Source organism: Mustela lutreola, chromosome 1 (assembly GCF_030435805.1).
Source record: "Mustela lutreola isolate mMusLut2 chromosome 1, mMusLut2.pri, whole genome shotgun sequence".
NCBI lineage: Eukaryota > Metazoa > Chordata > Mammalia > Carnivora > Mustelidae > Mustela > Mustela lutreola.
In genome coordinates this window covers 250,671,674-250,695,739 of record NC_081290.1, presented here as the reverse complement: position 1 = coordinate 250,695,739, position 24,066 = coordinate 250,671,674, and positions in this window count along the sequence as shown.

Below are 24,066 nucleotides of genomic sequence, written 5' to 3'. Positions count from 1 at the left end.
TGAGGTGAAATAGTAGGCCTAAACAGAGTTCCATGTATTTTTTATTGTAAGAAATTTTAAAAACCTAAATTACACATTTTATAGTGTTTTCCAAACTTATGAAACCACCTCCCCAATTTTATTTTATTATTTTAAAGATTTTATTTATTTACTTGACAGAGAGAGAGATCACAAGTGGGCAGAGAGGCGGGGGTGGGGGGGGGGGAAGCAGGTCCCCTACTGAGCAGAAAGCCAGATGCAGGGCTCATTCCCAGGACCCTGAGATCATGACCTGAGCCAAAGGCACAGGCTTAACCCACTGAGCCACGCAGGCACCCCCCACCTCCCCAATTTTAAAGAGTAGATTAAGGGGATACTGACCCACAGAACGTAACTAGGTAATTGACAGAGTTTGGTCCTCTGGATTAATGCTTTTCATGTGTAATTGTGCTTAGGAATCAACTAAAAGTTTTGTTAAGATGAAGATTGTGGTTAAGTAGGTCTGGCAAGAGACCTAAGATGCTGCTTGTCTAACAAGCCCCTTAGTGATGCTAATGCCGTTATGTTCAAGACATCAGCTTGTCCTCTAAATAGTGTAAGGGAAAGGGTAGAAGAAAATCAAGCATCTCTCCTAGTTTTTTGACCTGAACAACTGGGCAGCGTTGGTGCCATTCACTGAGATGGAAAATCCTGAATGAGGAATCACTGTGAGGACAGAAACTGATTTTTGCTTTAAACACTTTGAGTTTGAGCATGAGATTCTCAAGGGAAGCTTTGGGGTAGTGGTTGGATCTACAGCTCAGTGAGACCAGGACTGGAAGTAGGAATTTAAGAGTCAATGGCATTGAGATAATATTAAGCCATGGGGCCAACTGATATTATCTATGAACAGAGTGTAAATCAAGAAGAGGTTTGAAAATTAAGGAGTCTGACTCTTTAGGGTGAAAAGAAAGTGTGGTAGCAATGAAGAATAAGCACAGATAAATGAAGTAGAGGGAAAACCAGAATATTAAGGTGTCTTAAAATCCAAGAGATGAAAGCATTTTTTAAAAAACATTATCTTAAAATTAAATTCAATTAATTAACATATAGTATATTATTCATTTCAGAGGTAGAATTCAGTGATTCATCTGTGGCATACAAACACCCCCAGTGCTCATCACATCACATGCCCTCCTTAATGTCCATCACCCAGTTATCCCATCCCCCGCCCACCTCCCCTCCAGCAACCCTCAGTTCATTTCCTGTAGTTAAGAGTCTCTTATGGTTTGTCTCTGTCTCTGATTTTATCTTATTTTATTTCCCTCCCCTCCCCTATGATTGTCTGTTTTGTTTAAGTGCCACATATGAGTGAAATCATGATAATTGTCTTTCTCTGACTTATTTCACTTAGCATAATACGCTCTAGTTCAATCCATGTCATTGCAAACGGCAAGATTTCATTCTTCTTGATGGCTGAGTAACATTCCTGTGTGTGTGTGTGTGCGTGTGTGAGAGAGAGAGAGACTGAGAGAGAGACACCTTATCTTCTTTATCCATTCATCTGTTGATGGACATCTGGACTCTTTCCAGTTTGGCTCTTGTGGACATTGTTGCTATAAACATTGGGGTCTACATGCCCTTTGGATCATTATGTTTGTATCCTCTGTGTAAAGACCTAGTAGTACAATTGGTGGGTCATAGGGTAGCTCTAGTTTTAACTTTCTGAGGAACCTCCACTTCTTTCCAGAGTGGCTGTACCAGCTTATACAGCCAACAGAGTAAGAGAGTTCCTTTCTCCACATCCTCAGAGTAAGGGAGTTCCTTTCTCTGCATCCTAACACCTGTTACCTCTTGAGTTGTTAATTCAAGCCATTTTGACTGGTTATGAGGTGGTATCACATAGTGGTTTTGATTTGTATTTCCCTGATGCTGAGTAATGTTGAGCATTTTTTCATGTATCTGTTGGCCATTTGTATGTCTTCTTTGGAGAAAGGTCTGTTCATGGGAGATTTTTTAAATATTTTTAAATTTTTTTTAAATGTATAATGTATTATTAGCCCCAGGGGTACAGGTCTGTGAATTGTCAGGTTTACACACTTCACAGCACTCACCACAGCACATACCCTTGTTCATGGGAGATTAAAGCATTTTATGCAAAGAATAATCAACTGTGAGAAATACAGCTGAAGACCTGTGATCATTGCATTTGGCAAGATTGAAAATATTGATGATTATATTAGTTATCTATCACTGCTTAACAAAGTGCTCTAAAACCTAGTAGCTTAAAATAATAAATATTAGGGACGCCTGGGTGGCTCAGTTGGTTAAGCAGCTGCCTTCGGCTCAGGTCATGATCCCAGCGTCCTGGGGTCGAGTCCCACATCGGGCTCCTTGCTCCGCAGGGAGCCTGCTTCTCCGTCTGACTCTGCCTTCCACTCTGTCTGCCTGTGCTCGCTCTCACTTGCTCTGACAAATAAATAAAATCTTAAAAAAAAAAAAAAAAAAAAAAAATAATAAATATTAATTTTACACAGTTTCTGGGGCTCAGGATTCTTACAGTTCAGCTGGGTGAAGGTTCTGGCTGACTGTCTGTCATGATGTTGTTGGGGCCCTAGCCCTCTGAAGGTTCTCAGCAGAGGATGTGATATTATGTTCACTTATGTGGGCACTGGAAGGCCTTAGTCTCTTGCTACCTGTTGACCTGAATCCTGAGTTCCTCCCCATGTGAACAGCTTTCCGTATAGACTGCCTGAATGTCCTCAGATAGCTGGCTCCTCCCAGAGTGAGGGAAAGAAACCGAGAACACAGACAGGCAACAAGAAAGCCTCAGCCTTTACAACCCAATATCAGAAGTGACCTATCACAGCTTCTGCGGTGTGTTATCAAAAGGACCAACATTGGGACAATGCAGAAGGGGGGCAAACACTACCTGAGAGTAGGATGTGGGAATGAAGGAGGACCACTTTGGAGGCTGCCTACCCCAGTGACATTTCCAGACCTGTCCAGTGCTATGCTGGGGACTAAAGCCAACGAGGGTACCATGAATTGAAAATAAAGGATGAGAAAGTAGAGACAATTAGTATGGATAAAAAGCTCTTATGAGGCTCAATGGAAGAGGAAAGCAGAATAATGGAGTGGTGGCTGAAAGAAGATGTAGAATCAAAAAAGATTTTTTTTTTTCCTTTTGTGTGAGCATCCTCAGTGGGATTTTCCAATAGAGAAAGTTTTGGTTTGAAGTTAGAGGAACGAAACACTTGCTTCAGAGAGAACTAGATCAGGTGTCAATAGATTCTAGTTCTAGTCTTTGGACTGTCACTAGCTAAGGAAACTTGGGCAAATTACTTTACTTCTTGGAACTCAGCTAAATAATTGATGAAATGTAAATGATACTGTACCTGCTTCAAATGTTCTTAAAAAGGCTCAATTGATATTATGTATGTGAAAGTGCTTTATGGACAGGAAAGAGTTCTGCTAATGTGAGGGAAACCAGCAGCTACTCGTCTGTTCATTTTTACCAGTAGTCCTTTCCCTTCAAGAAATTTGGCTTTGTCCAGACGGGCTCCCTCTGCACAGAAGAGCTGTGTCTCAATCATCCAGCTTTAGATAAAAACAATTGTAATACATGGCTTTTCATTCATCTTGCTGTATAAGTAGATGCACTTCCAGTATCTTTTATGGAGAACAAATTCAGACTGGTCATGGCTCAGTTTCCAAAATTTGACAAAAGAGCATGATGCATGGGCCACGGACTAAAGTATCTGCAGTTCACGGACTCCTCTCCATCACTGCTGGAAACATGTTAAACTCATCTGAGAAACTTTTGGAAGAAATCCCATTTTGTGGGATTCAGGTGCAGAAGCTATGATTTAATTTATCTGGGATGGCGTGTGTTCTGCAGGATTTTTTTTAAAGTATCTCACATGTTTCTAATGTGCAGTCAGGGAGGGACCACTGTTCTGAACTGTGCATTATCTATCTCTGTTCTGAGCTGGATCCCCAGAGTCCCACTCTTTTGCTGCATCATATCACTCAACCTCAAATTCTCTCTGGGAAATATTAAGGGATTTAATGTGCTCATAATTGGAATGATGGCTGCTAGCCTACACTGAGAGGCACTATATGAAACAGTTCTTTTAAACTTATTCCATATTCAGAAAGAAAAGATTGTGCTCATTATATTACAGGGCATCCCTTCTTTTAAAAAAATGGGAGAAAATGTGTTCTTTTGATAGCAGGAAACGGTTGCTTTTCTGAAGCCACTAGTTCATTTTCTGTCTTCTGGCCATTCTGAACCATGTAGAGAGCAATGTTTCTCTATGCCCATTGGTGGCTGGAATGCTTGAAGACAACTTTGCTCTCCACCTAATGCGAGAAGCAGACTATACTGCTGTTTTCATCCCACCTGAATTTTCTACTCTTTATTTCCTTCTGCCTCATTTTTTTCCTCTTATTTTAAGTTCCTGCCTCCTCCAAAATGTATGTGCTATTTTAACTATCTCAAATCTTTCTGAGAACAAGGTGAGATAGTTCAAACCAATTTATAAACTAAAAATAATCTAATTTGGAGGTTCTATACTTTAAGTTACAAGCTAAAATATCTGATTTGAAGCTCTTCTTTTCTTTTCTTTTTTTAAATTTATTTTATTTGTCGGTGGGGGGGGACACAAGCAGGCAGAGAGGCAGGCAGAGGTGGAGAGAGAAGTAGCAAGGACCCCGATGTGGAACTCAATCCCAGGACCCTGGGATCATGACCTGAGCCAAAGGTAGCAGCTGAAACGACTGAGCCACCCAGGCACCCCTGACTTGAGGCTCTTCTTCTCTTGAAAATAAGTGATTCCCTCCTCCAATTTCAGAAAGAAATCTGGATGGCTTAAGTGCTTTTAAATTCTCCAGTCTCTAGTCACTCTGAAAGCACATGTATACCAGCTTTGTAGAGTAAATGGGAACCTTGCAACTCAGAGATGGTCTATGAGAGGCCGTCAGACTCTTTCTTAACCTTGTCTTTCTTTTATCTCTTTCCCAAGAAGCTTTCTTCTTTGAAAGTGTGTTCTACATGTTGAGAAGGACAGAACATTTTCAGCAAGAAATAAGCCTAGTGGAGATATAAATCCCCCCCTCCTTTTTTTTTTTCTATGAACACTTAATACATCTTCTGTCTCTTTCTGCTCAGGGGAATTTTCTCTCAGAAGTGAATTTTAAAATCTAGTCGTAATCCAATTCAGTGAGGCTATCTGGAAGGAAGACCTTGGGTTAAGTCTGTTCCATATTAATGTGAAGAAGTAACTGTCTCACCACTAGGCTTCCAAGCAAAGTAGCCAACATGGGAACATAGAGTTGCTTTCAGCTAAATGAATTATCCTGTGTGTGGGGGGTGTGTGTGTTTGAAATGGGGTGGCTAATAGTAGATTAGGCTAACATTTTCAATATTCTGTCAGTTCCTTTAATTCATATCACTGAAATAACCTACAGTCCCAATGTAAACAAAATGGCATTGTAATCCAGGAAGCTTTCATATCTGTGTTTATGTAACAGGTCTCTGAGTTATGCTGAGTTAAATCTCAGGAGTTGTGAGAAAAGCAAATCACAGCCCCATGCCTCAGAAATCTTCCAGAATTAAGAGAAAAAACTTCTCACTTGGAATTCCATTTTGGCTTTTTGGCCGAATTAAAGGCTGCCTGGCTGAGGAGGTGGGCATAGTGAATGAGCGGGGAATCTCTCACCACGGATCATCTAACCAGTACTTCTAAGAAAGCTGTGTTCGCCTCTTCTAATTGTCAACTCTTTGTTTCTCAGCACTTTTGTAGCCACCAGATTCCCCCAGCTGGGCCAAGTGCAGGCTTGCAAGAGCTCTCTGTTCTATCTGGTGTATGATCAACAGCCAGAAGGACTGCCGGGGTCTCCTGGGGACCGCTGGGGGCTTTCAGAGGGTGTCAGGAGCTTCCAGACATGAGGGGCAACCAAGAAGCAAGGAGCGATGTTAATGAAAATTGCATCCTCTGGGGGCACCTGGGTGGCTCAGTGGGTTAAGCCGCTGCCTTCGGCTCAGGTCATGATCTCAGGGTCCTGGGATCAAGTCCACATCCCTCCCTCCCAAGCAGGGAGCCTGCTTCCCTCTTTCTTTCTCTCTCTCTCTACCTGCCTCTCTGCCTACTTGTGATCCATCTCTGTCAAATAAATAAATAAAATCTTTAAAAAAAATTGTATCCTCTCTTGTTAATCTCTCTTGTTAATCTCTCTCTTTAAATCAGTACAGCCAAATTTCTTCTCATATTAATATTAAAAGACCATCCACAAATTCATCTATTTTTTATATCTGTCCTGTTATGAAGAGCAGATTCATGAATTTCAAGTGTTTTTTGTTAATCATTTACCATTTGAAAGGCCATTTTCAACACTGCCTGTTCAAATACCTAATATGTCCATACTTTCTTATGTGTTATTTAATTACTTCTAATTTTTCAATTTAAGTTTGAAAATGCACAATTCTTACAGAATTCTAACCAATACTCATTCTACATGTTTTTATATGCAATGAGCACTCATTCTGGGCACAGGTCTGTTTTAGAAACGTGACTCAGTAAACAGGTTAAGCCGATAAAGATCTGATGAGTATTATTGATTTCATAATGCCATTTATTGGTCCTCTGCCCCAAAAAAGTATGTTTCTATTTACAAAAAAGGAAATATATAAATAAAGTAAAAGAACACTTATCTGAAACTATGTAGCTGAGTGTCAACGCTTAAATAATGACCTGCAATTGTAGGTTCTCCTGAGAATTCTCAATTTGAAATATGATGAATATTTTTCTATTTTTTCTCAGTTTGAGTGGCATTCAAGTATCAAGGTGCTGGCCCCCTTTTTCAGACAGATACAATGATTGATCATGGAAGAACTTTGAAATAATGTGACATTAGAGCTAGGTTCTGCATGAAAGGAAGCCAGCCATACAAAGACCTGGGGAAAGTGCATCCCAGTGGATAGTCAACCACTACTGTACTGGCCCTTAGGTGATGGAGAGTTTCCTCCTGTGAGGGCCAAAGGACTGGAGCAAGGGGAGGATGGTAGGAGATAATTTGGGAAAGGGACAAGATTCTGTGAAGAAGTCAAACCCATGGGATGAAGTCAAACTCGTGGGATGAAATTTGGATTTTATTCTACGAGCCAAGGCAGAAAGCCATATGAAAGCCATATGAAGGTAAAATTTTCTAACAGATTCCCCCAGTAAACTCTGTTACCTAGGGCCCCATCAGGAGATAGAAATATTTAGTAGGCATATCATCATCGTTTGGTGCAGGCGACAGTTTGATTAATTGTGATGCCATGGCATGCCATGCGTTCCTAGCATTTAATTTGCCATTGGCAAGGTGTCCAGTTCTGCATTCAAACTCAAGGACGTTTCCAAGCCTATCTGCAATCTCATCTTGGATGGTGTGGGTTTTGGTACCAATTGCTATAGCTGTAAGAGGAGAAATAAATTATACTAACACTTTTAATAGAAAACATTCACTAAAAAGATGGCTAACTAGATAGCCTAGCTAATTAGGTGATGAAAAGGGTAAGAAACAAAACAAAACAAAAACTCTATAAGGTAAAGACTGCAGGAAGCACCTACTCTGATTGGAATGAAGGACAACAAGAGATCAGACTTACTAAAGTGGAGTGGAAACTCAGAACTCAGAGCTCTTACCTGGGTTGTGCTGGGCACGCTGACCCTGTGAGCCTGGCATCTGTCTCTCTCCGAAGGGAAGGCCGGCCAGCTGCTACAGTTATCTTTAGGGTGCTTGAGGAGGGCTACTTTTGGGACTGTTTCTAAGACAGCAAACTGGATGCAACTTCTCCTTTGGGAAAAACCTGTGGGTAAAGAAGCATTGATTGGGGTGATGATCAGAAGAACAGAAAACAGAAAGGAACATATTGATTCTTTTATTGTTATTACTTAAAATCAATTAATTAACATAAAGCATATTAGAAACTTCGGAGATAGAGTTCAGTGATTCATCAGTTGCATACAACACCCAGGGCTCATTCCACCAATTGCCTTCCTTAATGCCCGTCCCCTAACGACCCCATCCCCTCCAGCCACCCTCTGTTTCCTAGAGTTAAGAGTCTTTTATGGTTTGTCTCCCTCTCTGAAGGAGCAAGTTGATTCCTCTCACTCCTGAAAAGATACGGCTCGTACCAAGTGACCCATCCTAAATCAAAGCCTAGAAGGTGCTGAAAGGCAGAAACAGATCACCTGCCCCAGGAATGTGATGCAGGACAAATCAGCACAGTGGATGAGAGATACTCATCATGGCCCCCCACTCCCTAAGCCGAGCACCTAGACCTCTTACCCCAAATTAGTTGACTACCCTTGTTTTAAAACTTTCTTAGTAGGTTTTAGAGTTCCTGATTGACCAAGTCCTATAATTCATGTGATTCTGCTTACGCTGAGCCTTCTCCCAGTCCTAAGGCACACAGGTCATCCAGAGAAGGTCTGGCCGGTTGCCGGCCTCACAATGGCCTGAGGACCAAAATAGGGCCTTTCCGCTCTCACTGCTCTGGTTCTCTCTGCTCATCAGTTTATTAGATTAGAGCTGTTGCACTGACCACTGACCAGAAAACACTTGATTGAGCTCAGGTACCATTACAGGTAATTAACTCAGTCATCTAACACCTGATTCTTCTTCATCTTTAAGAAAGATTTGGATCATCCACTTCTCCTGTTAGGAGGCCCCAGGGCTACTAGGAATTTCAGTTATGACCTAAGCAAATGTTCATGCTTATGGGTACACATGTCCTTCACACAACCTGCTGTCTTTGGTCTACATTCAGTATCATTACAAGCATCTTTGCTGTTCTGAGCCTGGATTGGGTTTGTCTTGAACCGTCCAGAGGCTCAAGTACAAGCGTCCTTAAGAAACTTCTGAGAAGCTTCTGGGGCCTTATGGACAAGACAAGTATCAGCTCACAAAAGCTGGTCTCTCTATGTACAGTCCCTAGGAGGAAGGCAGGAAAAGGAAGCAGCAAAGAGATCAGAATATAAAAATTTCTTAAAAAGAAACTCTGAGGTAGGCAATATTTTCCAAAAGAAAAACATGTATTAGGTTTTCCTTAAAATGATCCAGGAAAGAGGTATGGAGCCAGGAATTCAGGTCTAACTGGCCAGAGTACGGGAGCCCAGGTTGTTATACAAGTGGATACTTACCTTGGGTCTGACTTCCTTCATATCTCATCAACGTTTTATGGGAAAATCAGCTCAGATAAAAGTCTTGGCTCTAAGGGGTGACTCAATATCCCACACATTTCTCTTTTAAAAGTTTTTTTCCTTTTAAAACACAACAGAGACTGCAGTGCAAATAACTTTCATCTGTGGGTTCTTTAAAGCTGAGATGTTCCTGAAATCTTAATTTGGAGGAGGCCTAATTGCAATCCAAATGCTGGGTTGTGCTTAGAGGAACATCTGGACCAACAATGAGTATTCCTTGCAAGGATGCAGTGGTTTCCGCTGATTTTTCATGCTGCTCACAGGTAAAGTCTATATTTGATTTGCAAGCTTTCTCTCAGTTCTGTGCTGATAAGGAGGCCTGTGATTTAATCTAACAGGGCAAGCAAAAGGTCTTCCTGCCAGATTAGAAATACAGCTTCCTTAAAGGAAAGGGGAACTCAGGAGATAACCACCCTGAAATCTCCCTCTGCACAAGGTGCTGAGGCATAGCATGAAAACAGTAGCAAGATTGCAGACATAGCTCAGCCTAAAGCTTTCATCAAGGTGGCAGTGGGGGTAGGCGGTAGACAGAGTGGGGGTGGCTGGCCAGAACAGCAAGCTTATCTTTTCCATGTTTTCAAATGGAAATCATAAAAAGTGAAGGGATCCAATAATCATAAGGCTTCATTTTGGTTTGTAGATTATATTTTGCACATATTTTCTTTGTGTCTTTTTCAAAACCTCCCTGGATAATAGAGATTATTACAGTGAGACATTTCACTCTGGAAAATCACTCATAAGGCTAACTGGAAAAGCTTACACCCAGGAATGGAGAAATATAGTTTCTTTGGTTTTGTGACTGTCTTTTCATTTTATCTTTGTTTTGAAAAATATTATTTTATTTGATATTCCCAAAAACTCTAGAAAGGGGAGAAGAGTGTATTAACCTCATTTAGAGGTTAAAAAACTGAAATTCACAAGTTATGTTCAGAGCCAAGATTAAGTGGCAAAGTTAAATTTTTGTCCAGAAACCCTGGCCCAAGCTTTTCTTTATGAAGCTGTTGAAGGTGAAGGCCATTCATCATCATCAAACACATCATTACATCAATAGCTACAAGGAATCAAGAGCTCACAGGGCAAAGTATTATTAAATACTCATTCTGTACAGACACATTTAATCTTTGCTAAAACCACATAAGATGTTGCTTGGTTACAAGTTTCATAAAAACCCCTTAAGAAAACTAACAGGATGTAACCATGTGGAACCTGAATCAGAAAATTCAAGTGGATGACTTATCCTTATCATAGACCACTGGGGAAAGTCAGAGTTTGGCATCTGATATACTGGGTTTGGATCACAGTCAAGTATTATTTACTCAGTGTTTAACAACCTGGGGACCGTTCCACCAGCGTGAGCTTCCTTTTCCTCATGTGTAAAACTGGCAAAATAGATTGCATTGCTTTGTTTTATGTATACATAGTTGAAGCTAGGATCTATGTTTCCCAAGATCCTCTTCACCATATGGTTCCAGGTTACGGTTGGCCAAAAGAAGAACTTACTTGGGATCAGGAAGACGAAGTGAAGCAGAAATCATTACTTTTAGTAGATCGCCATGTTCAGACACGGTCATGGATGACAATGGAAATGTCTGGAAGTTTCAGTTTGTCCTTTCTATCTTCCATTCCCCATCTATCTCATTTTCCTAGTAACTGGCCCTGATGACCTACAGTGGCTATAGGCCTACAACCAGCTGGTTGGCTATGGACCCACAAAAGCAATTGCTACAGAGACGCAAATATATCTCATAGAGCTACCGCAATGCTGCCTGATTTTTGTGGCCAGATGTGCTTGGCTTCTTGCATTGATCTGCAAACTCTAATTTGTCCATCTGTACCAGTCCTTTAGGCTGACTGGTCACTGATTGTTTCTCTGACCTCTTTACACCCTCCTCTCCCAGACTTATTTCCTCAGCTCCTCTCATATTTGTGTAAGATCTAATTTATATAACTAATGTCTTAATTCCTTAGTACTTACAATGACACTGCTATCCTGTCTTAGCCTTGACTAATAGAAAGATCTCTATATTTGTAATCTATAAAGACCAAATAAGCCTGTATAACAAAATTTGGCATAAAGTAAAGGCACAATAAATGGTACTTGAGATTATTGTTATCTAAATGTTGTATGAACTTGGGCTCATGATGCTTTTCCTTCTCTTTGTGCTTCTGCTCTCCTATGTTCCTTCTAACAGCTTTCTTCTTTGTAACTTCAGTTTGCACATGAGGATGTCTTTCCATTTATGTCTTCTTCAATTTCTTTCATCAATGTGTTATACTTTTCAGTGTATGTTATCTTATGTGGAGTAACCCATTCTTTACTTACTCCACAGAACCTGTCTGAAAAACAGTTAGGAAGCATTGAGAGAGAGAGAGAGAGAGAATAACTCCAAAAAAACAAAGAAACCCCAAAAAGAAGCATGGCCCCAAGAACTCCAAGACAAGCTCAATTAGATATTGTAACAATGGACATTGGTGATTTGTTCCCAAATTCAAGTGGAAAGTATACACTATTTTTTTCATTAATGTCATATTAGCTTTAGGTTTTTCTTCATAGGTATTCTTTATCAGATTAAAGAACTTCACATCTAGTTCCAATTTAATTTATTGAGAGGTTTTAAAAATATTCCAAGCAGGTACTGAATTTTATTTTTAAAAGCTTCTTCTGTGGGGCACCTGGGTGGCTCAGTCTTTTCAGCATCTGGCTTTGGCTCAAGGGTCATGATCCTGGGGTCCTGGGTTCCAGCCCCTAGTTGGGCTCTCTGCTCAATGGGAAGTCGGTTTCTCCCTCTGCCCCCAGCTCATGCGCTCTCACACATGCTCTCTTTTGCTCTCAAATGAATGAATATAATCTTTAAAAAATACTTCTTTTGCATATATTGATATGACCATATTTTTCCCCTCCATTTTTTTCTGTTAAAGTAGGGAATTCCTTTGAGTGATTTTCAAATATTAATCTAATCTTGCATTCTGAGAATAAACCCCACTTAGTCATAATGTATTTGCCTTTTAATATACATTGGGATTTCATATATAATTTTTTAAACTTATAACTTCTCAAGATAAATGCTTATTGATTTTTCATTTATTATTCTTTTCTAATATGCATTTAAAGCTATAAATTTGCCACAAAATACTGCTTTATACTGATACATCATACTTTCATTATTTAATAATCATTTCAAAATATTTCACAATTTTCTTTTTGGTCTTCTCTTTCATCCATTCATAATTTAGAAGTATTTTATTTCAATTGTAAATATTTGGGATATTCTTCTTAGTTTTCTATTATTGATTTCTAGGTCAATTGCACTGTGGTCAGAGAATATATTCTATGGCTTCATCTTTAAAATTTCTTAAGCCTTCATTTGTGTCACAGCATTTCGTCTATTTTGGTAAATATTAGTGATAAAGATTATTGATACCTTAAGTTTGTAATGATAAATTTCAAAAGGGATGTATGGCTTATTTTAGACTATTGTGCTCTTTAATTAGGTTACTAAGTAGAAGACCAGTAAAAACATGTTTACAGCTATGACTTACAACATGAGTGTTTTACATTCTAAGTTAGAACAGTTCTCTGAATTTTAGCTAATTTTTTTGTTGTGGGTGCTTTCCTAGGCATTTAGTTGTATTCTTGTCTTCTATGCATTGGTGCTACCAGCATTCCTCTGATCCCCAATATGACAACCAAAAGTATCTCCAAATATTGCTAAATGTCCCATTAAGGGGCCAAATCACCTCCTATTGTTAACTATTGACTATGTAAAGAAATATATTTTTATAAAACCAGTGTACCTAGATAGATATATTTTTATTATAAAACAGTCTGGGTTTTATTTTAAGGGCATGGCTGCATGTCCAACAATAATTACTATTTCTGGCTGAGGATATGTACAACAGTACTTGCATGACAGGGCAAGTAAATAAATCAAAATCAGGTAAATAAAAGCATTTTTTTCTGTCATGAACAAGCTCTAGGATTCAAGATAATGTAAATATCAATAAAGAATAGCTGTTGATCTCCAAATGAAGATAAATGCTTTCAAATCATTCTCCAGAGAATGAAGGTGGGAACTACATGCAAACCATACATTTAAATAAGCCTGAATCTGCAGAACATTTCTCTACTTTGGATTTGTGTGAGGATTTTGTCCTTTTTAAGCAAATCACCATGGTGAGTTTGTGAACAAACTAGAGGCTTGATTGTACTAGCATATGTTCGGTTATAAGGAATATAGCAGTTTCTTAGTTATTAAGTACTATCCGTATCATTTTGGTGCTATGTCCTCAGCTATCTGCCTTGAGGTTCTACATTAGAAAAGAGACCATACGATTTCTATTTACAATGTCAACTGGATGGTACACCATGTCCAGGGATGTTCCAACAGCTAGGAAACTTCAACAAATGACAGGAATTCTTAGGTGTCATGGGTAAGAACCATGTGATACGTGCTGTTCTATATTCTATGCCAAGGCAGGTATCAGAATCCAATATGGTATCGCTTTCCCAGTGAGCCAACATGTGACCTCAGCATCCTTTTCAACAGAAGATTCCAGGAAACTACCTCCATTAGATTAGAATGAGAAAACTTTTTGTTATCTCTGCATCCCTATCCATGGTCTTTAGATTCTTCTCCTCATTCTCCACTTCTCTCATTTATTCAGTGATCTTCAAGAGGAATAAAGGAGAAAGGGCATTTATTAACTCTCTGAAACAATACAGATCCTCTGTTTGAGGATACAACATGCACCACCAAGTTGGTGTGACAGGGTCTGAGAATCCTGTTCTGAACAGTGATAGAGCTCTTGTAGCTGGAGAAAAAACTGATTTCTGAATATACATACAGTCTTCTGGTGAGAAGCTACACTACTTGCCCATACTTAAAGTAACCTTCCTAGTTACATGAGTTGCAGGTGCCAAGCATGGAAACGAACACTTGTTTGTCTTGGCATAATTTTTTTTTTTTAAGATTTTACTTATTTGATGGAGAGAGACATAGCAAGAGAGGGAAGACAGCAGGGGGAGTGGCAGAGGGAGAAGCAGGCTTCCTGCAGAGCAGGGACCCTGATTCGGGGCTTGATCCCAGGACCTTGGGATCATGACCTGAGCCAAAGGCAGACACTTAATGACTGAGCCACCCAGGTGCCCCTGTCTTGGCATAAAGTGATTGTGTCACCCTGTATCACATAGAATCATCCAGCTTATAAACAGAGTCAATGGCAGAATATATGGTGGCTGAGGCCATATCCAACAGGAAGACAGAAAATGTTGTTGCAAGAGTGACTCTGGGATGAATACATCAGGTAGCCTCCCTTGGCAGAATGCCAACTGCCCGAGAGAAAGTAGTGGGAAGAAAGCCTGGATTAAAGACAAAAGACAAAGGAAAAACCCAAGCTTTACTCCAAAGCGGCACAAAGTCTTCTTCATACAAGAATCATTTAAAAACTACATTTCTGATTCCGAACGCTCTTTTCTATTACTTTTGTTAGGACACTTTTCCTTTTTCAAGAAATACAAGCTCTGAAAATAGCTTCTATTTTGTCTTAGAAATGACGAATTGTTAAGAGCCCCAGAGTACATCTTTAGAACTGTGAGCTAAGAACCAATTATGCATTATTCCAGAATAACCACAGCAGCCAAGAATTGAGGAAGTAACACCTAAACGACTGGCAAATAAATGGGAGAATTGTGAACTTTTTAATGTGGAGTTTTTAGCCTGAACTCAAGTTATAAATATCAGCAAATGTTCTACCATGGTTTGTTGCATGCGTCTAGTGCAATTAGTTTAGTGCTTCGAGATACGAGACAGCCATATATTTCACTCTCACTGCTAGTAGCCAATTTGTGAGAAAGGAAGGAATATAAAAATGGCTATTTACTCTGTTACAAGTGGTACAGTCCATTATCACTCTCCACTGATGTCGTTACAGGGATAGCAAATCAATAATCAGTTCTCATTCCCTAACTTGGTAAACCATCTGCTTCCATTATTATAAACTAGGCTCAGTTTGAACGCAACCTTTACTGCGATGCTTGAAGCGGATTCATTTGATAAGACCACAAACATCACCATGGGAAAATTATTCCTTAATTACCTTTCTCTGAAATTTAAATGGTTAAGTGCTAAGGAATTTCTTTGCAAGTAGGAAACACCAAAATTACCAGGCATTGTAAATGTATCAGCAAAGACAAGGACTTTGGCTACATTGTCAAATTACGGAATTCACCTTGCACAGCTTTTTCTGAATTAAGATCTGTCAAGTAAACATTCTTTACATTGTGAAGCCTCGGTTAGACATTTTTTTACCGCCAATAGCATATTGTTTCTGGAGCAGCCACTGAGATCAAGTACACACAATCCTGAAAACTAAATGGAAATTTTTGGATACATTGCAGGTTAAAAGAAAAAATAATGGCCCTAAGCCCAAGAGTATGAAACAATTTGTTTTATATGCCTCAGTTTAGTTGGTGATTCTTAGCCTCCATTCTGCCTGATACAGAAAATGTCAACCTTGTAACTTCCAAGTACATTCACTAGGATTCTGTATGTTTTTAGACAATTCACATTTTAAATTCTATCCTTCCCTCCCCCCATCTTTCCTTTCCTCTTGCCAGCATTCATTATGAATTCAGAATGTCGTAAATTACAAATGGAGAGGAGGGCATCCATTCTAACATTAGTATTCTGTCTTATATTTGTAGGCATCTTTTAAGACACTGCTTGCTCTATCTAGTCTCAACTGTATTGCTTTCAGGCAGGTGGTGCACAAAGATGGAGAATCAGAGGAACAGAGATGAGCCAATCTGTGATTTCTTGTCAAGTTCCATTTATGTTTCTGGTTCTTCTTCAGGACCTCTGGCTCTCTCCTGCAGCTAACTTCCATCTCCTTTCCATAGGCAGGGGAAGAATCAATGACTGTTTTGCGTCACTTTGGGACGTGGACCCAGGGCAGAGCAAACATTCACACTGCCTTCACTGTCCAGCTCTCTATTGTTTTCATATTAGCATGACACAAGAGACATTGAGAAACCTTCTGCCAGGGCTCCAGACAGGACCAGGGAGACACAGGTCCTCTTTGCACTGAGATTTGTAAGATAGTGTTGCAATATAGAGACAAGCCATCACCTAGCTAGCTCTCATTTTTTTATCCATTGATTCTCTGCTTCAGGTCATGGAATCTCTCTATAGATTGTTATAGATAGGGAGCAGAAAAGAGGACAAAAACTAAGTCTTTATGATCATGTATAATTTCTAATATTTCCTGATTTATAACTGCTTAGGGATTTTGATAGTGAAATTCAATAATTTGGAATATTTATTGTTTCACTACACTAATAATCCTAATAAAATAGGTGTCCTAGTTACATGAAAGTTGCAAGCTTTTTAATACTTAGACTCCTGCCTCAAAGTTTTAATTGGTCATTTTTCAACGACATCTTAGAAGAAGGGATAGCTCTATCTTTACAACCTTTATTGTAGTTAACTAGGAAAAAGTAATTGTTTTTTCAACTTTGTCCCTTATCAGATTGTAACTATTTCAAAAGCAAGCCTGCAGCTTTTCCTTTATTTATTTATTTATTTTTTTTGGAGGGAGGAGATACAATCTTTATTTAAAATAAAACATGCATTGAAACAATCCTAACATACAAGTGAATAGTTAAATGAATGAATTAACATCTACAAAACCACACTAATCAGAGATAGAATGATGTAAGCCTACCAGAAACCTTGATGTCCCTGTGTTACCTTCCTGATTACAAACACCTTCCTTGCTTTATGGGCATACTATCTTAATTTTAAAGATAATTTTATTTAATTAAATATTTATGTGTATACACACATACAGTAATTTTAGTTTTGTGTATTTTGGACTTTGTGTAGATGGAATCAGTCTATAGGTCTCATTTCATATCTTCCTTCTTTTGTTCAAATTTATGTTAAGATAAGCTATGTTGTTGTGTGCAGCTGCATTCATTTATTTTGATGTATACAATTCCACCTTATGCAAACATTCCACGTTTTTTAATCCACATTAGTATAGATAGATCTTTGGTACATTTCTAGTTTGAGGACATTTTGAGCAATGATGTTATGAACATTCTTACCCAGGTATATTGGGCCACATAATCACGAGTTTCTTTAGCATAAATATCTAACACTGAAATTCCTGGGAATATACGGGTCAATAATACTGGAAGATCATGCCAACTTTTACAAAATCCTAAAATTTAGCCTGCTAACAGCAGGATAGGACTGTTTCCATACCCCTAAACATCTCTTAGGATCTGCCAATTTTTAAATTTTTGTCCATCTAAGTAGGAGTATAGCTTCATTCCTTGTGACTGACTACAAATGAGACTGAGCTCCCTTTCACAGGTTATTGGCCCTAACTTTAATCTTTGGATCATTCAAGTATATTGCTGATTTTTCTTTTTGGTGTCTTCTTAATGGATCACAAAGTGTCTTTGTAAATTTTGAATGCAGACCCTTTTACTGATTATGCATGTTCCAAATATCTCCCCCCTTACTTGCCTTTTCACTTTGTTAAAGTGATTTATGATGAGGAAAAAATAATAATTTTATTATGACCAAGTGTATTCATTTTTTTCTTTAGGCTTAGTGCTTTTTATAGCTTATCTCCCAAATTATGGTGGTCTTCTCATATACTCACATTTGGATCCTTGCTCTGGAATTTGTTTTGTGAATGATGTAAAGTAGTGAATCAACTTTTTTCATATGAATATATAATTCCTGAAAAAATAAAAAATCCAATTCCTTCAGCACTATTTATTGAAAAGTCCATCTCTTCATTCCTCTGCCATGCCATGTTTGTGAAAATTTGAATCCATATATGTCTGGGTCTATCTCTAAGCTTTTTATTCTCTTCTATTGATTTGTCGATATCACATTGTCTTACTTATTTTTGCTTTATAATAAATAACAACATGTGATGAGAGAAGTCTTTTACCTTATTATTTTCTTCAGGCATATCCTAACTATTGTCATTAAATATCTATAAAAATATTAGAATTATCTTTCCAAAACATATATTGGGGTTTTGATTGGGATAATATTGGTTCCTTATACCAACTTGGGCCAACTGATAATTTTAAAATAATGACTCTTCATAATATTTAACATATTACATCTTTCACTTTGTGTTTTTCAGTAATATTTTATTATTCTCTTAGAGAAATTTCAAATTTTGTTAGACTCTACTACATATTTTATAGATTTTTTATGATGCTACAAGTTGGATTTAATTGTTTCTTGTTTCACCTATTCATGGCTAGAATATGGTATTAAAATTTATAGTTCTGTCTTGATTTCATAACTAACAATTGCATAACGTTCTTGTTTAATAATTTAAATGATGTGCTAATAACTTATCTAAAATAACTTATAACAATGTATTTAATAATTTTACTCTTCTAATTATTCATCTATAGATTCTTTTGGATTTTATATGAATACAATATTAATTAAAATTACGGTAATAATGTAATAGACATTCTTTTCTAATTCTTATATTTTTTGCATCATTTTCTTCCTGGTTTAATGCTAAGACTTCAAATATGAAGCTAAATAGAAAAGGTCATATGGACATCATTGTCATGTTCCTCATCCCAAAGGGAGACTTTAATATTTCACCATATAATATTATGTTTACAGTACTTCATTTGTAGATGTGCTTTGGCAGATCAATGATAGTCCTGTTTATTCTTAGTTTTGTACTTTCTTTTAATATGACTGGACCTTGGATATTATTAAGCATTTTTATCTGCCTCTACTGAGGTATTGAGCTATGCTTCTTCTCCTTTAATCTGTAAATAAGATGAATTATACCAACTTATTTGCTATAGTTAAATCAGTTTTCATTCTTAAGATGTTAATCTTAGATGAGATATATATCATCATTTCACATATTTCAGGATTCAATTTTCTCACATTATGTTTAGAATCTGTTATGAGTGACTATAAAAGGAATCTTCAGTTTTTCCTCCTATGAGACTTTCTCCTGGGAGTCTCCGTTTTTACTCTTATGGAGCATTTCACTTCTGATGCTCCTGGTCACCAAATGTGTGAGGTTTTCCCACAGCAAGCAATTCTCCATTATACCAGCTGGCTATCCTACAATGTAGCTCAATTCTGACACTATCTTCCTGAAGGTAGTGCCAGATCCCATGGGTTAAGGACTCAGTGCCACAAGACCCTCCTACCAACTTCAGATGTCAATAGCTGGTAATTGGTCCCTGGGTTACCCACGATCTCTGTCCAATTTGGTGACATATTGGAGGTTTTCTTGACTCCCTTCTCATTTTGATTAATTTGCTACAGCAACTTACAGAACTCAGGGGAACATTTACGTTCACCAGTTTATTAAAGGATATGACAAAAGATACAGATGAACATTCAGAAGAATAGCATGAGGTCTGAGCACAAGAGCTTTTGTCCCTGTGGAGTTGGGGCAGATCATCCTCTCCATGTGGATAAGTTCACCAGCCTGGAAGGTTCTGAGCCTCATACTATTGAAATTTTATGGAAGCTTCCTTACATAGGCATAATTAATTATTAACACCATTTCTAGTCCTTTCTGGATGGGGGGTAGGGTTGAAAATTCCAAGCTTCTAATCATGGCTTGGTCTTTCTAGGACCAGCCCCTACTTGGGAGCCTTCCAGGAGTCCATCCAGAGACTCATTAGAAGAAAAGATGCTCCTGGTGCTTGTATCACTGAGGAATTTACAGGGGTTTTAGGAGTCCTGTTTCAGTATTGGTTCACCATCTTGGGAGTTCCCTGGATAAAATGTGAAATTGGCCCTATACAAGGAGAGACCAAAGAAAGATACAGGCCACTCCAGATTACTGGTGGCAGACTTAATAAGCATGGGAACATAACATAGGCAGCTTGTCTTGGACAGTTGCAAGATGAGTTGATGTCTGCACCTGCCCACCAGAATCTTCAAAGTTTATGGAGAGGACTTAATGTAGTTCAGTCATAGGTACTGTCCAAGTGGCAAGAACACCTGACTCTCTCAAGGCTATATTCTTGAAACAGCTCTTGGTGTGGGGCTGGTGGATAGAGCACACATTCCTAGGAAAGGGAAGGAGATGAGGAGCCTCCACTTGCCGGGGTCCAGCTCACAGACCAACCAATGGTCACACCCTCTCAGTAGCCCCCTCTGATAGGGATGGGGTCAAAGACCAAATATTAGAACAACAGATTCTCCTAGTACTTTTAATATATAGTAAATTGTGGGGATTTCAGGAGCTCTGTGACAGGAACTGGGAGCAAAGACCAATACATATTTCTTATTACCGCACAGTGACTTTGTCCTTTTTTAGTTTATTTTTCTAATAGTATCCTTGTTGGGTTTTAGTGTTAATATTATGCTAGCCTCCCACATTTTCCATTTTTTGAATAGTTTATATATAGTTAAAATTATTTCTTCCTTGAATGCTTGGGAGAGGCAGGCAGGGTGGGGGGGAGCAGGCCCCCTGCTGAGCAGAGAGCCCAATGCAGGGCTCAATCCCAGGACCCCGGGATCATGACCTGAGCCGAAGGCAGAGGCTTTAACCCACTGAGCCACCCAGGTGCCCCACTTGGGAGAATTTCTTAATGAAACCAAGTACGCCTAGAGTTAGTTTTTGAGAAGGATTTGAGCATGAATTTACATTTTTAAAAGGATATAAAGTATGTAGGTTATCTACTTTTGTCAGCTTTGATAAATAATATTTGTCAGTTTATAAGTGTTTGTAGGATCCTTTCATTTTTTTAGACTGCAACATCTCTTGTGATGTCATATATTTTTAAGATTTTATTTATTTACTTGTCAGAGAGAAAGAGGCAGGCAGAGAGAGAAGCAGGCTTCCCATTGAGCAAGGAGCCCAAGGCAGAGTCTTAATCCCAGGACCCCAGGATCATGACCTGAGCTGAAGGCAGATGTTTAATCCGACTGAGTTACTCAGGTGTCCCTCACTTTATTTTTTTTCCTGATGATAGTTTTATGTACTTTTCTTCTCCCTCCCACCTTGGTAGATCTCATTAGAGGTTTGTCAGTCTTACCAGCCTTTTAAAGAATTATTGGCTGTGTTGATCCTTTTTATTCAATGTTTGCCTTATTTTTATTTTCAGTTTTTAAAAATATAATCCTTTCCCTCCTCCTAATTTTCACAGTCTTACTTTGATATTGTCTTTTTAACTTCATGAGATGGGTTCTTGGTTAAATTTGATCTTTTTTTTTTTTTTTTAGAATGTATGTGGTGTGTGTGTGTATACACACATACATATATATATACACATACACACATATACATACACATATATATGTACACACAAATACACACATATATGTTATAATGCCCCCTCCACTTAACTGCTGTATGCCACAAATCTTAATATGCAGTATTTCTATTAAGTTCAAAGTAATTCTAATATGCATTATGATATCCATTTTGATAAATAAGTAGTCCTCATTTCAACCTTTCTACTATTTAGAAATAGTTCTTAATTTACAAACACACAGTATGTTTTTTAAATTGATTTCTAGTCCAGCTACTTGGTGTTGAGATAATATATCATGTATAAATCCAATCTTTAAAAAATTTATTGAGACTTAAAATATGAACCAACAACATATGGTCAATTTTTGTAACATTTCCAGTGTGCTTGAAAAGAAATTGTGTTCTGAGGTTTTGGGATACAATGTTCTATATAGTTCTTTTAGGTCAATTTGTTTCTATCCCAAGCCTTCTATACTTGTTGCATCTGCTTTGAAGGCTCTTTTCCCATATATTTGCGTGGTTAACTACTTCATTCCATTCAGATCTATGCTTATAGATCTTCTCCTTAGAGATCTTCCTTCCCTACTCTGTGTTATTATACTTAAGGCACTTACATCTTTGTAACATTGTAGGTGCATTTGTTTGCTTATCATCAACCTCCCTAACTGTAATATCTACACCTGAGGCAAGGACTTCTCCCCTCTTGTTTATTGTGCTATCCCTAACACTTGTGAAGTGTCACACATTACATGCTCAGTAAATATGTTTTGAATGATTAAGCAAATGAATTAAAAATAATACCCAATACTCTCCCTGTATATATATATATATATATATAATTTTCTCTCTCTCTCTCTCTCTCTCTCTGTATATATATATATATATATATATATATATATATATATATATATATATAATTTACCTCACTGTTTTCCTTCAATACATTTGGCAGTTCACACATAGGCAACAGGTTGGGATAAAGCCCAGGTAAGAATGGGGCAGGAAATGGAGCATAAGGAGATTCCTGTCATAGAACTTGCCTAAAACAGATACTCAGTAAATATTTGCTGTATGAATTTAAAAAAAAAAAAAAAAAAACGAGAATAAAGAAGAGTGAAAAGAGAGAGGAAAAGGAAGGGGGAGAGAAGAAGTTATAAATTGAACAAAGGAAAAAGCTGACAGACAATATTTTACTCTTCATCTTCCTTTTTTGTGGAAGCACCTGGCTTTTTTGCCCATTTACCTACTACCTCCCAAGAGAAGGAATTACTAATATGATTAGTCATTTAAGGAAAGAAGCTGAGTGCCTACAAATCTTAGTCCATTCCTTCCTCCTTGAATTTTGGAGGTGGTCTTCCTGCAGCCAATGTGAATTCTACCCTGCTTCTCCATGCATGGAATTTTAAAGGGGCAAATTTTACAGTTCTACATGTGTGGGAGATGTGTTATTATCCAGTGCCACATGGATAAATCTATTTAATTCTGGAAATTAACTTTATGAAGTCACTAGTGCTAGGCATCCAGGTTAGAGTCTCCAAACAGTTCTACATGTAATAGTCTAATATTTTAAAATCTGTATCTTTTTTGTTTCTTTGCTATTGCTTGGCTATTGCTCAATTGCTTCTAAACTCAGGCAGAGAGCAGTTTTAATAAGTATCTGGACTGTCTATAGCGTATTTTTGCTGATTATCAGTGCTACAGTAGATTTTCCAAGCAAGACTTTCACAATGACTGAAATGATGGATTTCTATAAAAACAAAATCAGACTGAGAAAGCTGAGGGAGGAAAGGAAAAATAGGTTCCTGTTTCATAAATTCACTGGGGTGCCTGGGTGTCTGACTCCTGATTTTGGCTCAGGTTGTGATCTCAGGGTCTTGAGATCAAACCCCATGTTGGGTTCCAACAGTCACTGTAGGGTCCACTTGAGATTTTCTTCCCCACCTCCTTCCCCTTCCAGTTGCTCTCTCTTTCTCTCAAATAAATAAATAAATCTTTAACAAAAAAAAAAGAAAGAAAGAAAGAAAGAAAGAAAGAAAGAAAGAAAGAAAGAAAGAAGAAAAAGGAATTTAGCCATTTTGCTATGCAAGCTTTTCCCCATTCCATATTCAACTATGTCAAATGTCCTGAAGCTGTCTACACAGGCAAAATGAAATGTAGAGATGTAGCAATTACTCATCTACCAAGTTTAGACATAAAGAGAAACAGGCAACATACTAAGAACATAATAGGGATTCACTGGAACAAACTACTCCCTGCATTCTAAGTTATCCTTCGAAATAGTCTATATTCCTAAGTCTAGTATCCTTCATAGAGACTTCTGACCATGGGTTGGAAAGGACTCTAGAGAACTCAGAGCCATTCAAGACATGTTCAACTATACTAGTTTGGATGAACACAACTAGAAATGAAAGGTCCTGAAAGTAAAATGAGAGAGGATAGCATCCGGTGGTGGTCCAGGGTAGTGCTAATGCTAATAAGGAAGTTTGTTAGGAAGGCTATTTCATTGCAAATTTTTTGAATCAGAACTTTTAGTGGCCAGCAACCACTCCAGGGATAATCAAATGTGCGAAGG